The sequence below is a fragment of the Tachypleus tridentatus genome, chromosome 11 (assembly GCF_004210375.1).
Source record: "Tachypleus tridentatus isolate NWPU-2018 chromosome 11, ASM421037v1, whole genome shotgun sequence".
NCBI classification, from domain to species: domain Eukaryota; kingdom Metazoa; phylum Arthropoda; class Merostomata; order Xiphosura; family Limulidae; genus Tachypleus; species Tachypleus tridentatus.
The window spans coordinates 63,155,278-63,171,264 of record NC_134835.1 but is presented as its reverse complement, the minus strand read 5'-3'; the positions used below and the strand labels follow the sequence as shown (position 1 = coordinate 63,171,264).

General features: G+C 35.1%; 1 pseudogene across 1 annotated transcript in view; it reads right to left on the bottom strand.

Annotated features, from left to right (window-relative positions):
• LOC143231368 (elongation factor G, mitochondrial-like) overlaps positions 1–5,934 on the bottom strand; it is a 49,278-nt pseudogene extending 43,344 nt beyond the window's left edge. The window contains exons 1-2 of the transcript XR_013016886.1: positions 5,826–5,934; positions 4,727–4,866 (exon numbers count right to left, since the gene is read on the bottom strand). The product of XR_013016886.1 is annotated as an elongation factor G, mitochondrial-like (transcript). The remainder of the gene's footprint in view (positions 1–4,726; positions 4,867–5,825) is intronic.
• Between the last annotated feature and the right edge of the window lie 10,053 nt (positions 5,935–15,987).

Here is a 15,987-nt window from a genome sequence, read left to right as displayed (position 1 = left end):
TAAATCCAAATGAACGGAGGAACAAAGTTTTTTTGTGATATTAAAGATGTATAAAAAGGAAGAGTCACTCTCACAAGTTGATTTATGGTGTTTACACAGCAATTCAAAGAGTGTTGGTGGATTTTTCAGAAAAACATTATTAAAACAAGGTTAAATTTTTACAACATTTAGATGGCATCTCTGTCCAGTATTTTAGGCGACCACTATTTATCACAGGAATTTAGATTTATAACGTGCATTTTTTATTTGTATTAATCAAATAAAGCCACTACATTGTTTAAAACAGTAATTCCTTAAGGAATCAGCAGCCAATCAGCAGAAAAATCTAGCAACAGTGAGTGTCAGAAAGAAATGGATAGCCATGAATGTTACCATAGTAATAAAGAAGGTTGCTGTTAGTGTGATAAACATTGTACAGGGTGTCAGCATGGAGATACCAACACTGCCAAGTATGAACATGAATATAATAGTTAACATTCTTATCATTGTATGGATTCAGAGATTGTATGGCTGTATGAAGCAACTGAAAAAAACAGAGACCGTCAGAGGAGACATGAAATATTTATGATGAACATGCAAAGGATTATGAAAAGGTTACTCATAAAATAGACATGAGGGTTACCAGTATTGTGCTGTGACATAATCAATCTATTTTTTTGGTAACCATGTCTGTCGTAGGAAAATAGTTTGCCATTATTCACTTCATAAGGAAACCAGTTCCTTATCAGCTTTATGGCTGTTTTTGTCAGATTTTGTCCTGAAAATTAGATAAGTGTTGTTTTTCCCTTATATTATTATTATTCTGTAACAGAGTTGATAACTTGAAATAAAAATGTGTTTTTATGGTAGTAAGTATTAAACATGTTTGTAGAAAGTTTTCTAAGGATGAGACATTATCCCTTGATGAAAAGAATCACCGAAGAAGTGAACATTCAAATTTGGGAGAATACGAAATATGCTAAGTTACATTATAAGAAGATGTCTAATTCAGCTAAATTACAAATTCCATAAATCACTTCCTGAAAGTCATTTTTTAAACAAAATGTCATTAAACAAATTCTGAACTTTGTAAGGTACGTGACACAGATCTCAACTCTTGTCAAGTCCTGTCCGTACAAAAGAATATTATGTGAAATGAGAAGTTTAAGATTCAACAACTTAGCTAATTAGCACATTTGCAGAGTGATGCGAATTACTGGTTTAAATCCTGGTCAATTCTACCTTGGATATAGTCAGTTGCAACTAATATTCATCTAACTGAAGTGTTTAAGTGTTTGGAGATTCAACCATCTTGTAACTTTTTTATTTCTTACTTATGCATCAGAGATGACATTCATTATATTTTGACAAAAATGAAGTTTCATGTTTTGACAAAAATCATATTCCATCTTTTTTTATAAGAGCTTCTAATGTTCTTATGTTTTCTAGTTTGCAAATAAATTTACATATGAAGAATAGGCCATTCTTATACCTGATGTGATAAATACCAAGATCCTGAAGGATAAAAGTTGTAGAATATTAGGTTTTGGACCTGGAACTGGTGCCAGTGGAGGTCTGGTATTTAAATTCAATGCACCACGCTGGTACAGAGGTATGTCTACGGATTTATAACACTAAAATCAGTGGTTCGATTTCCCTCGGTGGACTCAGCAGATAGTCCGATGTGGATTTGCTAAAAAACACACACACACTGAAATTCAAAATAAAACATTTATTTAAAATACATAAAAAAATTCAAATTATAAGTTTATTATGAAACAAAAATATACTGGCACACAAGTCCATCCTGTAATGCTATAATACGTGAAAACATATCATTATTGTATGAAGATTTGTTTTGTTAGGGAACAGTAAACTTAGCCATTAAATTTACAAAAGTGACATAGGTTTAAAAGCGCAAAATGAAAGTAGAGTAGAATATAGTAATATTTAAGAAAATAAAAAAATAATTATCCATTGTTATTCTGATGTTTATTTTTCATTTCTAAAATGCTTGAAATTACAGTCAATAAATATCCATAAAGCTTTTGAGGGGTTTCTTGTAGATCTGTGTTAAGTCTGAGGACCTATAATGCTAAGAGTCAGGCTAAAATACCCACAGTGATCACAGCTTTATGCAGCTTTGTACTTAATAACAAAAAAAATGCTTAGGGAAATAAAATATTTGATAGAGATAATGCTGTCACTACAGAAATGCTGCTTAAAGTAAACTTATTATACGCATATATCTAACATGGACCTTTGAAGTTTTTTGAACTATTAATTTAGCATTGTTTCTTGCTTGTCGTTTTCGACTATGAAGAGTATATTACACAATGTAACACAAATTTTGTTCCTGGGTAGTATGTGTTATTTCTCAATTGTTTATGATGTAAAAGTACAGAAAATGGCCGTTATTCCCTTCAATCCTTGCTTTTGTGACCTAAATAATGAAATTTAGAAATGAACCTATTTTATATGTAAAACCAGACAAATTTGCACATTTTCATTTACATAACGTCTGAATAAAACAACATATGAATCAAGATTTACACGTATTTCTACTAAAGTTATACAAAAATGTTTAGAAGTGAGTAGTTTTTCAAGATCTGCGACTGTAATGTAAATTACTTTCACGTATCAGCCCCCAAATATAGTCTCCCATCATGTTTTCGTAAAACGCTCCTTGGTAGCGGCGTTCAAAGTCCAGTATATCTTGGCGGAAGCGCTCGCCTTACCCCTCTGAGTATGCTCCAATGTTCTCCTTAAACCAATCAAGATAAGCGTCAAGGATATGGACTTTCGGGGACATCCTGCAACCCATTTGCTGTAGTTCTTCACCAGAGCCTCAACCAATTCCACATAATTTTCGGCCTTGTAATTACCCAATAAGCCCCGAACCACTGCGACAAAGCTGCCCGAAGTTGTTTTTTCCTTCCGATTGAGCTTCTTGGGGAATTCTGTGCACTCCAGGATCTTTTTTATTTGTGGTTCAATATAGACGCTAGCTTTGATCTTTGCCCCATACAACTTAGGGAAGAAGTCTCAAAGATACTTGAAGGCTCCAGACTCCTTATCAAGAGCTGTGACAAATTGTTTCATAAGACCCAAATTTATATGCAATGGTGGGAACAATACCTTCTGGAGGTCCACTAGTGGCTCACACTTGATATTGTGCCTCCCCCCATAGAGAACTTGGTCCGTTGTGGCTAGTGTTTCTTGTTGTAGTACGCTGCGGTGTCTCTGTTGTCCCAAAGACGAAGATAACAGGGAAACTTGGTAAAGCTAATGTGTAACAGGTTAATGCAAAATATTTTATATATGATATTTTTCTATACTATTGGAAATTAAAAGAATTAATTAAAAGATATTTAAATCTGAAAAGATCTAAACTTTGTATAATATAAAATCTTACTATTCAAGCGAGGAAAAATTGTCTGTCTTACCTTCTAGAGTTTTTTTTGCAGTGCTCACAGGTAAAACGAGGTGCCCAGAGTTTATCTTCATTCCAAACAGGCATGCCGAAACATGCCTTGTAGGATTCACACATTTTAGCAGATCTGTCATAGAGTACTTTTTCGCTCTTTTTTTCTTGATAAATTGGCCACTTACATAGCAGAATGCTTGCAGCTTCTTGATGCCATATTTGATAAAATGAGATAAGTCTATGTGCTCACTTAGACAGCTAGAACTAAACTGAAGTGGTGAGTGGTGAGCCTTTGTTTATATATTACTATGGAAAGTTCTAGAAAATTCTCGTAAGTACGATAACGTTCTAGAAAGTTCTTGAAATTTCTTGTAAGTTCGAAAAAATTCTTTAACAGCTACTCAGCACTGAATCTATCTGGAATGTTCTGGAAAATGGGTAAATTTGAAAATTTCATCACTCAGGTCATAAAAGCAAAGTTTGAGAGAAAAATATGATATTTCCATTTACTTTAGGCATAAGCAATTGGGAAATAACACTTTCTGCCCTGGAACAAGAAATATAATAAAATATTTTACATAGAGTTATCAGGCAAACATATATTTATCTTTGTTATATGTGATTTTTAATACTAATTTTAGCGTGATTTGTGAACATTATTTTGATTTTATCATGATGTTTAAAAGTATTGAAAACTTATTTATTATTATGCTATTACCTTTTGAGAACAACATGGTTAGAAAAATAATGTCACATCTAGTTGAAGCAAGATATCACTACAATCAGACTGTTGAAATCTTTTTAGATTACTAGCTCTTCGTCACTTTTACATTATCTACATTCTTTCAAAAAGTAATTTGATCAATAAAATATTCTTTATCTTAATTTTCAGCAACAAGTGCATGGATACAGTAACACTGATGCTTTAGGTGGAAGTTAACAAATGTTGAAAATAGCCAAAAGTAAAATTATCTACCATAACATCATCCATATTATTCTGAAGGATGGGGTTCATAATCCTATTATTTAGAATCGTAAATCTCAAAGTTTTTTTATAAATTATTTGATGAATGATATTTCTTTGAGAGAAACAATTTTATTTTTTAAAGATTTTTAACAAGCTGTCTTGGAGCTGAAGTTGCTTCATAAATGTTTCTGGAAGGAACTAAATTACCAAAGAAAAGAAAGTGATACTGCAGTTAAATTGTAAAAAATACTGTGTTAGTGAAAACAACATGGCTAAATTAAAAATATGTAACACAGTCCCTCGAGGTTGATTCCTGTACGTGATGAGGGGACCTCCCACATAAGGTTCTGTACCGTTAGTTTACCTCCTTTGGAATCTAAACATCCACCCATGTGCTTGCTGTGAAGGATCCTTTTAGTTGAGGAGCCCAAACCCAACACACCACTTTGGCCTTGAATTTGTGTAGACAAGCCAATTGACTGATTCTGATAAGCTAGGGTCAACGGAGTACCAGTGTTAGACGTTCTCAACGGATGTTATGGATATTGTCTGATGTTGGTATTTGGGTATAGTGTTCACGAAACCCTGGCGCTGCTGCAGTGTTATTGTTTGGCATTGTAGTAGCCCCCTCATAGGGCTCCAAGGTGGATGGGGTCAGTGGGTACTGAATCTTTCTTCTTTCATTATTGATCTCCCCAAATAAAAATAAAGTAATAAAAACAATTAATTGGTAAACGACTACATCTTGAAGACTGAACAGCACACTTCACCTTCTACGCCTGTACCTGATTCTCTTATACTATATCTTTTGTCAGACAAATGTTTAGGGCAAATGTTTCCCTTTTTTATTCAGAAGGGACTAGAGGCCTTGCTGACTCTCTTAAGTCAGTGAAAAAGTTAAGTTCTGAGAACATCTTGATGGTATATCCACCCCAAAACTTCTCTTGCATTTGAAGGCCATTAGGGATATATTTATTGAGATTACTCTCCATGCTACTTTGAATTTGTCACAAAGAGATATTGTTGAGATGGATTTCAAGAATATCCCCGAGTCAGAGATCCTTGCTAGTTTCTCTACCCAAGGAGTTTCTGAGGTGAGGCATAACTCTACTCGCAAGGATGGAATTATGCTGCCTACCAATTTTTACGTTTACGTCACCATGTTTATTTACCGCAGTGAAAGCAGGTTATGTGAGCTATAAGATGTGGCCATATATTCCCAACCCTTTCATATGTTTCTAAGGTCAGTAGTTTGGTTTCTCGATGACGTCCTGTCGTGGTTCTCTAACATGCTCTCATTGCAGTGGCAAATACCATGTTGCGTATGAGAGTGAAATGAGCCTTCTCTGTGTTAATTGTAGTGGCTTTCACCACTCTTACTTTAGTACTTGGCCTAGGTGGGTGCAGGAGAAAGAGGTACAGCATTTTAAAACGGTTTACAAAATTTCTTACCCTGAGGCTCGAAAGTTATTGTTGGCACCTCCATCTCGGACATATGCTGCTGCACTTTATTCCACTGGTTCATTGGGAGTGCAGACAGATCTTTTCGTGCCTCCAACATAGTCGTTTTCAAACCATGTGCAGAGTTGTTTGCCCCCTTTGGATAAGTGCGTTGATAAGTCCACATCTACTCTTGTCTCTGTTCCCACAATTCTGTCCAGTGACTGCTTGGGTCCACTTACCCAGTGACTGCTTGGGTCCACTTACCCAGTGACTGCTTGGGTCCACTTACCCAGTGACTGCTTGGGTCCACTTACCCAGTGACTGGGTCCACTTACCCAGTGACTGCTTGGGTCCACTTACCCAGTGACTGCTTGGGTCCACTTACTGCGGCTCTGGCTTCTGGCTCATGGTCGGGCTTATCTTATTTGGCTGGCCCGGCATGGCCAAGTGTGTTAAGGCGTTCAACTCGTAATTCGAGGGTCGGGGGTTCGAATCCCGGTCGCACCAAACATGCTCGTCCTCCCAGCCGTGGGGGCGTTATAATGTGACGATTAATCCCACTATTCGTTGGTAAAAGAGTATAACCCAAGAGTTGGCGGTAGGTGGTGATGACTAGCTGCCTTCCCTCTAGTTTTACACTGCTAAATTAGGGACGGCTAGCGCAGATAGCCTTCGAGTAGCTTTGCGCGAAATTCAAAAACATAAACAATCTTATTTGGCCTTGAGATGTAAAGCGATTCTTGTTCTCGCTAGAATCTACATCTACTGACTGCTCACTCGATCCACAGCAGAATCCAAAGACGTCAAAAGACCTTCTTCTCAAAAAGAAGAAACGAAGTGGTTATAAATCTCGGCCCTGCATGGCCAGGTGATTAAAGCACTGGACTCGTAATCCGAGGGTCGCGGATTCGAATCTCCATCACACTAAACATGCTCGCCCTTTTAGCTGTGAGGGCATTATAATGTTACGATCAATCCCACTATTCGTTAGTAAAATAGTAGCTCAAGAGTTGACAGTGGGTGGTGATGACTAGCTGCCTTTTCTTTAGCCTTACACTGCTAAATTAGGGACGACTAGCGCAGATAGCTCTAGTGTAGCTTTGCGCAAAATTAAAAACAAACAAACAATCATAACCCGAACGGTTCTCCATCCAGATCTCCTCCGCCTAAATAAAAATGACCAAATTAATAGAGTGATACTGTCGAGTTTTACATTCTGATGTGGATTACATTAAAGCTTTTATTGATTCTCATTATCCTGTGCGTCTTCTCTTATAAGAAACGTTTCTGAAACCTGTCTATACCATCACATTTCGGCAGTTTTCTTTATACCAGAATGACAAGTTGCGTAATGGATTAGTGCATGGAGAGGTAGCACTATTAGTGGACTTGCACGTACCCGCTCTGTTTTGCCACTCGATTCACCCTTTAAGGCCATCACCATCCGTGTTTCCTTGGGTCATGCCACTATTGTTTTTTCTTTCTACCTTTCTCCTGGAAAGATTTATGATCAATCAAACCTTAATGTTCTCATTGAAAAGTTTCCAATTACCTTTTTAATCCTGAAGTTTTTAAATAAATATAATTCCCTCTGGAGTGGTGCTAATATTAATGGAAGAGGTCGTTCTGTGTCAGAACCGTTTGGATCACACGTTTGTCTCTTCATTTCTGGTTCTTATACTTATATTCATGCACCTAGTCAGTCTTTTACTACTATTGATCTATCTATCTGGTCCCCTTCACTTTTCTCTAACGTTTCTTGGAAGGTTCACAGTGATCCACTGAGAACCAATAATTTTCTTATCATTTTGGAGGTGACTGGCCGTGGTAGATGCCTACCCGACCATGTATCTCGGTGGAAGTTATACCAGACCAACTGGCTTTCTTTTACTGCTTTTTTCGGAAATTTAATGGTACCGTCGTTTGAATAGCTCCGTTAAACGACTGCGTGGCAGCAGTGACTGGTTGTAATGTTCAGAGAGCTGCTCAGTCTGTTCCCAATCCTTGACAAGTTTTTGAACCCTGCCTGCCAAATGGCATAGAAGGCTCAAAAATGGACCTGGAATACCCTCCGTAGGTATCCCACACTTTCAAACAATATTGTTTTTCAACAGGCCCGTGCACGTGCTTGGCAGGAAAGACGTCGAAGTCAGAAGCATTATTGGATTATGCTCACAACCAGCATCTATTCTACCAACAGTTCTAAAGTCATAAGAGACAAGATTCGGAAGATCAGTGAGCAGCACAATTCTGTCCTCTTTTCGATCTTGCTCTCTGATAGCCAAGAAGTTGCTGATGTCCAGAGGATCGCCGATACTTTTGACGTAAGTTTCTGCCGGGTATCTAGCACTTCTGCTTCATCCTCCACCGTCGTAGACATCAAGATTCGGGCAGAGCGATCATATTTTTCCTTTAGTGCTGATTGTCTCTATGATTATAATCACCCCTTTACGCTAATGGAACTTAAGCTTGCTTTTCATTGGTCTGACAGTACATCGGTTGGACCTAATGATATACACTATGAGATGTAAGACACAAACTTGTCTAAACCACACATACACAAGAAATATTTTAAGTGTCTAAAATAATAGGCTACTATTTACCTATATGTTGGATAATTTATTTTCTGGAACTCTCTGATATGTGATTTATATTTTATAAAAAATCGTAAACTTCTGTTCAAACCAGTCTGTACTTATGGCTAACAAAGTTCATTTAAATATTATACAGACATTTTAAGATCCTATACAATAAATTCTGTTGTAGCGACCGAAGGTTATGAAAACAAACACAAAATTTGTTTTCTTGTAAAGTGTTCTACTGTTATATAGGCCCCTTTAGACTAGTTGATATAAATAATGCAAAATCATTTAGCAATAACAAATCAACTTATTTCTTCCATAATATTTTCCACAAGCTACTTTTAGTTATCAGCCTAAGTACATAAATACTGTATTAATATAAATTCCAAGATTATGGTAGTATGCCTAACTCTCAAATAAACATGCACAATGCTCTTACTAATAGACACATTAAACTTCATTTTTAATATTGAATAAATTTCATTTCACTGATTACTCATTATCACATTGATTACTCACTTATAATGTACTTTCACTTCGCCATATTCTATAATGTTTTTAGATTATTACACTATCATTATTAGTCGCTCTCTCTAGTAATCAAATAAATTATAACTATGAAACATATATGTAAAAATGGCTGGTATGGATTGAGAAAATTCTACGTAGAGGAGCAAACAACGTTTCGACCTTTTTCGGTCATCGTCAGGTTTACAAAGAAAGACGTAACTGGCCAATAGCTGACCACATGTTTAAAGGCAGTTGTATAACTGAGTGTAAGAATGTAGAGGACGTGATTAGATGTTTGATTATATTTATTAATATAGGTATGAAGGCGTTCTTTTGTATTGGTTTATTTATTTATAAAGTTTATGATTGACGTGAACAGTGTGCAATATTGTCTATTTGTTAAAATTATCTCTTGAAACAAGTTTTATTTTCATTTTCCTCTGATGAATATGTGCATACATGTTTAATATTAAAAAGTAAAGAACATTTAACATTATGTTTTAGGTGTAACATCTCAACATTTTTCCACCAATTAACAACAAGTAAATTATGAAGAAGAAACTATAGTACTATTGTCAAACAATAAATAGTTGAACCACAAACCACACGAACAGATGTGGTATTCCCATTTTGTTTGCTTTTGAGATCATTTTTTTACACCATCGTTTCCATAATTATTTCAAATTTTGGGTATATTACTATAAAACAGTTAACGGAGTGAGATTTTATGGTTAAATTGCTCCTCAACCAAATAAAAACACTATGTATACAGAAGGGATCATTTACATACTTGCTGATCGCTACAATATTGGTTATCATTTCTTTTCAATAGATGTTATAATTGTGTAACAGTGATACCAAAAGCTGGCAGGCAGGATTGTTTGACAAACCAGGCTGTTGTCAAAACGTTTTGCAAAGTATCCACTTTCTTCCTACTACTGACTTGTATACAACAAAATGACGTAACTGTCACTTGTCACCAGTTTCCTTAATAGCTTTAAAATAACGTATACTTTTGTCAGACATTCCCTCCCATCAACTTTTGATGTCATTGTCAATGGGGCTAGGTAAGTAGTGCGATGCCATCACAAACTAATAGCTTTTAGAGTGGAATGAAAAAAGCCTTTTCCATATTCAAACATTGACTTGGAAATTCTAAATGCTCAATCTGAATACATCTTTAGTTTCCAAGTGTTTGAATGGACTATCTGCTGTGTTCACTACTGGCAACCAAACCTCAAATTTTTGCGTTGTAAGTCCGTAAACCACAATTTATACAGTTGTAGAAGACCAGCTTTAAATATACATATTCTTGAAGTAAAGCTGTTTCTTTCCCACAACTGTCTGCAAGCAGCAAAGGGTGATGTAGATGCGGAATGTTGTGGGCTTGAGCACCCACATCTTGCTACCCTACTTTCTATTTCTATATCTGTTGCTACACTTTTATTTCTTATGTGAGATGTCAAATGGAGTTTAAGACTAATAGAGGTGTAACTCCACGCAATACGGGTCCTACTTCCGTTGTCACCTCCAAAACCTAGGGCACATTTTATAATACTGGGATCTTTTCAATTAGTACAACGCTTTTGTTTAATTTATTTTTGATTCAGCTTGTTTTTAAGTTACAACAAACTAATGTGTATATATATATATATATAGATAAATAGATAGAGTTTTGTCTTTCAACTAATGATATCTGGTATCAACGAAAGCCATCTTTGGTAGTGATTTATGAGAGTCAAAACAGAGATCTAAAATGCTATAATTTTACAAACTACTTACTCTTAATGTAAAATGGACAGTTTGAGTGGAATATGGAAAAACAAACAATTTTAATAGAAAATATCAGTTTCTGACACACAAACTCATTTTAAATATTACTTTTACTTAGCTTCAATAAATGAAACTTAAAAGCTTAACTAATATCATGATCGAGTTTAGCCAACTTAAAATAAACACGACTCTAGGTTTAATCAAAAATGATTATAATATTAGGCGTACGTTTCAAAACCGCATTTTTTATTAATTTAAGTTCGAATATATCTTTTTTTGTCAGTTTGTTTCTGTAGTTAAGCACAAAACTACACACTGAGCTATCTATGATGCGCTAATCACTGGTATAAAAACCAGGTTTTCGGCAGTATAAGCTTTCAAACTTATATTAGAACTACTGCGTTGTGGGGTGGGACATTTGAACTTTCATGACTTAACACAAAAAGTTTTTGAGACGGGTAGGATGACTCATTTCTGTCAAATCTGTTATTTGAGGTTGATAACGTGCCCTGCTTTTTCTGTCTACTACTACTACATGTGCAGAACGTTTCATAATTCGGGGTATGCAATGTTCTGTCCTAAACAAACCTTGTTTTTCGCAATTATTGTATATTAAGCATAGGCTGAAATTGTCTTGTGTGTGGTGGTTACAACAATGTTTAGTCCTAACTTCAAAATAAGTATTTTTTAGCATTTTATTTAGTTTCTGGAGAATTAAGGGAGGTGAAGTATTGATATATCTGATTTTATTGATAGTATGGGAGATAAAAAAGGTGTGAGTTTACAGATAGAATAATCATCTGTTATCTGATTGGCTCGACTGAATTAAAAATTCGTTTAAACGTAACATAGGTTAATCCCGCAACCGTGTCATCTACATATCTGTACCAGTATAGTGGTGGATGTAATGCTGTGTTAATTGCTTGTGTTTCAACTTGTGTCATAAAAATATTGGCTAGAACTGGTGATACTGGGTTGCCCATGCTTAGGCCATTTGTTTGTATATAGTATTGGTTGTTGAACATGAAGTTTGTCTTTATCGTGGTGAATTCTATGAGGGTTGCTAACTGGTTACTGGGAATTTCTATAGTTGGGTTAGGGTCTCGGATATAGAGTTCTAAGGCTATCTTGCAGGCTTCAGTGGTTGGAACTTCTGTAAAGAGGGATATAACATCGAAACTGGCTATTAAGGCTTTATGATTAAGTTGATTTAGATTAAACTTGAAAGAGTTTTTGATGAATGAGCTGGCTGATATGTAACATTAACTTTACATGTGAACAGGAAGAAAGCAATCAAATATCACTTCTTAACCTCAAAATTACAAGAACCGATACACAATTTAAAACAGAAATCCACCGAAAAATCACCCATACTGGACTATACATTCATTGGGACTCAGCACATGATACAAAACAAAAACTCAACATACTAAGAAACCAAACAAACACAGCCATAAAACTATGCTCACCAGATAAAATTAACGATGAATTAGACAAAATAAAACAATACTTCATCAACATCAATAAGTTTCCTCCACAAACCGTAGAAAACATTATACGCACACACCTAGACAGAAAGCAAAATCAACCAACTAAAGTAAATATATTTCACGAATCAAAAAAATCACGAAACCATATACTGCTATATACCATATATTCCTTACATCAGCAAACAAATAACCAACATTTGGCAAAAATTAGTAACAAAATATTCCAGTTAATATCAAATTTATTCAAAAACCAGGCACAAAACTAGGTCTATACTATGTAAAAACTACATTGACAAACACCACACCAACATTATTTATAAAATACAATGTGATAACTGCCACGACTTCTATTTTGGAGAAACAAGTAGAAAAATGGAAACCAGATTCAAAGAACATAAAAAAGTCACCTTCACACGTTTTCGAACACTGCAAGTCAAATAAACACAACATAACCATAGAAAACACTCAAATACTAAATAAAGAAACAAACATAAACAAACGCAAAATTAAAGAAGCCTTACTTATACAACAACTTAAACCCAAAATAAACCAATATAAAGGAACGCCTTTATACTTATATTAATATAATAAAATAAATAAAATTATATATTCAAACATCTAATACCGCCCTCTACATTCCGACTCTCAGTTACACAACCCCTTTCAAACATGTGGTCAGCTTCCGGTCAGTTACCTCTTTCTTTGTGAACCTGACGATGACCGAAGAAGGTTGAAACGTTGTTCGCTCTTCTATGTAAAATATTTTCTTAACCCAAACGAGCCGTTTTTGCATATAAACAACCATATTAAAATTATGTCTTCGCCCGTTTGAAATCGTAATACATGATTTACGTAACACAATAAATAGGAGACTCATCCGTGATAAATTAATTACGTAACAGAATATAACTGGGCTTGACGACATAGACTGCAATGATGTGGTGAGGCTTCAGAGTTCTTTCAATGAAACACATCCAACCTCTCTTACCTTACCTTATATAATTGATTTTTATTTGGACCATCTAACTGCTGTGATATAAAAAAAACTTGTAACGCGTATGTATTATTATCACGATATAGTTAACATAACATATCTTAAAGATGCAAAGCTTTCCATATATTTGGCATTTCACTGAAAAAATGGCATATATTTCATAATAATGAAATTAGGGTCACGAGTTCGAAATCCTATCACACCAAACATGCTCACTCTATAGCCATGGGGGCGTTATAAAGTTATAGTCAATCCCACTATTCGTTGGTAAACGAGCAGCCAAAGAGTTGGCAGTGGGTGGTGATGACTAGCTGCTTTTTCTTTAGCCTTACACTGCTAAATTAGGGAGGGCTAGTGCAAATAGCCCTCGTGTCGCTTTGCGTGAAATTCAAACCGAACACTGAGAAACATAATAAAGAAACAAAGCTTACAATGTCTGTGTATTTCAATGGTGATACAAGATATTTTTTGTGATAAAAATGTTAATCTATCAACAAAATAAAACCACACAAAGGTATGATAACATTGAAGAAGTTATAAAGATAATAAGTTAAATTCTCCTTCTTCGAAGGTCATCTTGTAGGTAAGTGACAAGTCTTTGGACTTTACACTATAAATGTATTTCAATACCTAGAGTAAGCACAGAACAGGTTGTATGACTTTGTGTTTAACTTGGAGTAAAAAAGGAGTAAAAACCATATCAAACAATGTGTTTATGAATACTTTTATTTACTTCTTTGATACTTCACAAGAGAATGAAATTACAATATGGGACGACAAATTAAGAATAAATTCAGACTTTTACTCTTTGTTATCTAACAAATAATTACCTCGATCTGCATGTCACGGTTTTTTTAGAAACACTTTTCAAATGTCCATTAAATCAAAATGGACTTCAAGACTAGAATGGGGTGATTATCAGTGAATAAATAGAAAGGAACTTTATGTATCTGTTTTTCCTACGACCTCCTTCAACCTTTCAGTTTACCAGAAGCAACATTTGAGCTTCTGTCGACATCATCATAATTAGCAGCACTGTCATCGTACATCTATGCTCTTCAAACATGAGTAAGTTTCATATCTCTGTCAATCGTTGACAGATTCATGGATATGTGAACCAAGGGTGAACAATGTTCCCACCATAGCATTGTTGAAAATAGCCATTTTGGTGGTAAAATAGTTATTTATGGTGAGGCCTGACATGACACAGTTTCGCAGTATGCAATTTCGAATTTCTTCCTTCACTACGCATATCCTTTCATCTGTGGGGGTGTTATAGCCTGACAGTCAATTCCACTTTTCGTTGATAAAGAATGGACTAAGAATAGGTGATTCTAACTTGATACTTTTCATCTAATCAAGTATTTCAAAATTAGGGACAGCTAGCGCAGACGGTCCTTGAGTACCGTTGCGCAAAATTTCACAAATCAGACAATCATTTACAATGTGGAAAGTATCTGTACGAATAGATGAACATATTTCTCTAATCGATCTCAACTGTATCAGATTTTGTCTTGATGCAGGCTAATGCCAGGATTTGATGAATTACACTCAGGAACAAGGGATTGGTAAAAAAGAAGTCATGGTGTAGCTGCCACAAGACCTCCCACATGGCCTTGAAAGTCAATGCTTTATCTTATCCGCAGACATAAAGAACATTGCTTTTTGAGGATTGCGATAGATTACAATACTCATCTTATCTCCAGACATAAAGTACAACGAAGCTTGGCACAAACGTAAGAAACAAGATGATCCTGCACAACTTTCTTTGCTTCACATATGTAAAGACCGAATACTTACGAGATGGTCCCCAGACCGTTACAAAGTAATTATTTTTTACCAAATGCAAATATTTCAGAAAAAAATATTAGTAATTCAATTCCTAAGCGTGTTGTGTATGTTTGAATAACATTAATTTTCCAAAGTTTGTAATTAGTGACATATTGTCAATCGAATAGATGACAGTGTTGACTCACGATTGCAGTTACGTTCAGCGACTCCATAATGCTGCTAAAATATACCCGAAATTCAGTTCTGTTTTCATTTGTTTGAAAAATAATCTACCACAAACACAGACAGTATTGGAAATAATTATGATAACAGTAGGGAAAATGACATAAAAGGTAAATACAACGAGAATTCTGCTCCTTTGTTGTGTGGTTTTTTCATGTAGAAACATTCAGACAGGGCCATACGGATGTTTGATGTCTCCTCTCCTCAAAATATTTCATAGAAAAGTAACTTGACTTGCTTTAAAAGATGCAAAATTACGCCCCTAGGGGTGAGACTCTGTGCACTACCCTTGTTACAAAGCTACTTTTGTTTCCTTATTTGTTTATTTTTATTATTATACCTTGCCCCTTATACAATATTTCTTAATAATTGGTGACCAAAGATGTTGCAAAAAAAGAAGAAAAGAAAGCTAAACGTTCGTCTACCTTTAATTGCAAACATGTATAAATAAATGTGAAATGGCAGTAAAGCTACACCTGTGCTTAGGTTAATTTCAACATAGAATTCCACTGGTAAAAACACACGTTCAAAGAGCAAAGAAGGAAGGAAAGGCCGTTCCATGATTAGACTATCATATGAATGAGGCCACATTAATAAGACACAAAACAACAGTCTTCAGCGTCAAAGAACATATAATAAGTACTATGATGACCCACATTTAGAATTTTGTGCAAGTTAGTGGTATAATCACCAAAGCTTCAAAAATGTATAATAACACTAAAAATATTTATTTTTACGGTAAAATTTGCACTAAGACTGAAAATGTTAATTATAAAGGCATTTAAAACTGTTTTAGATAAAGAAAATTA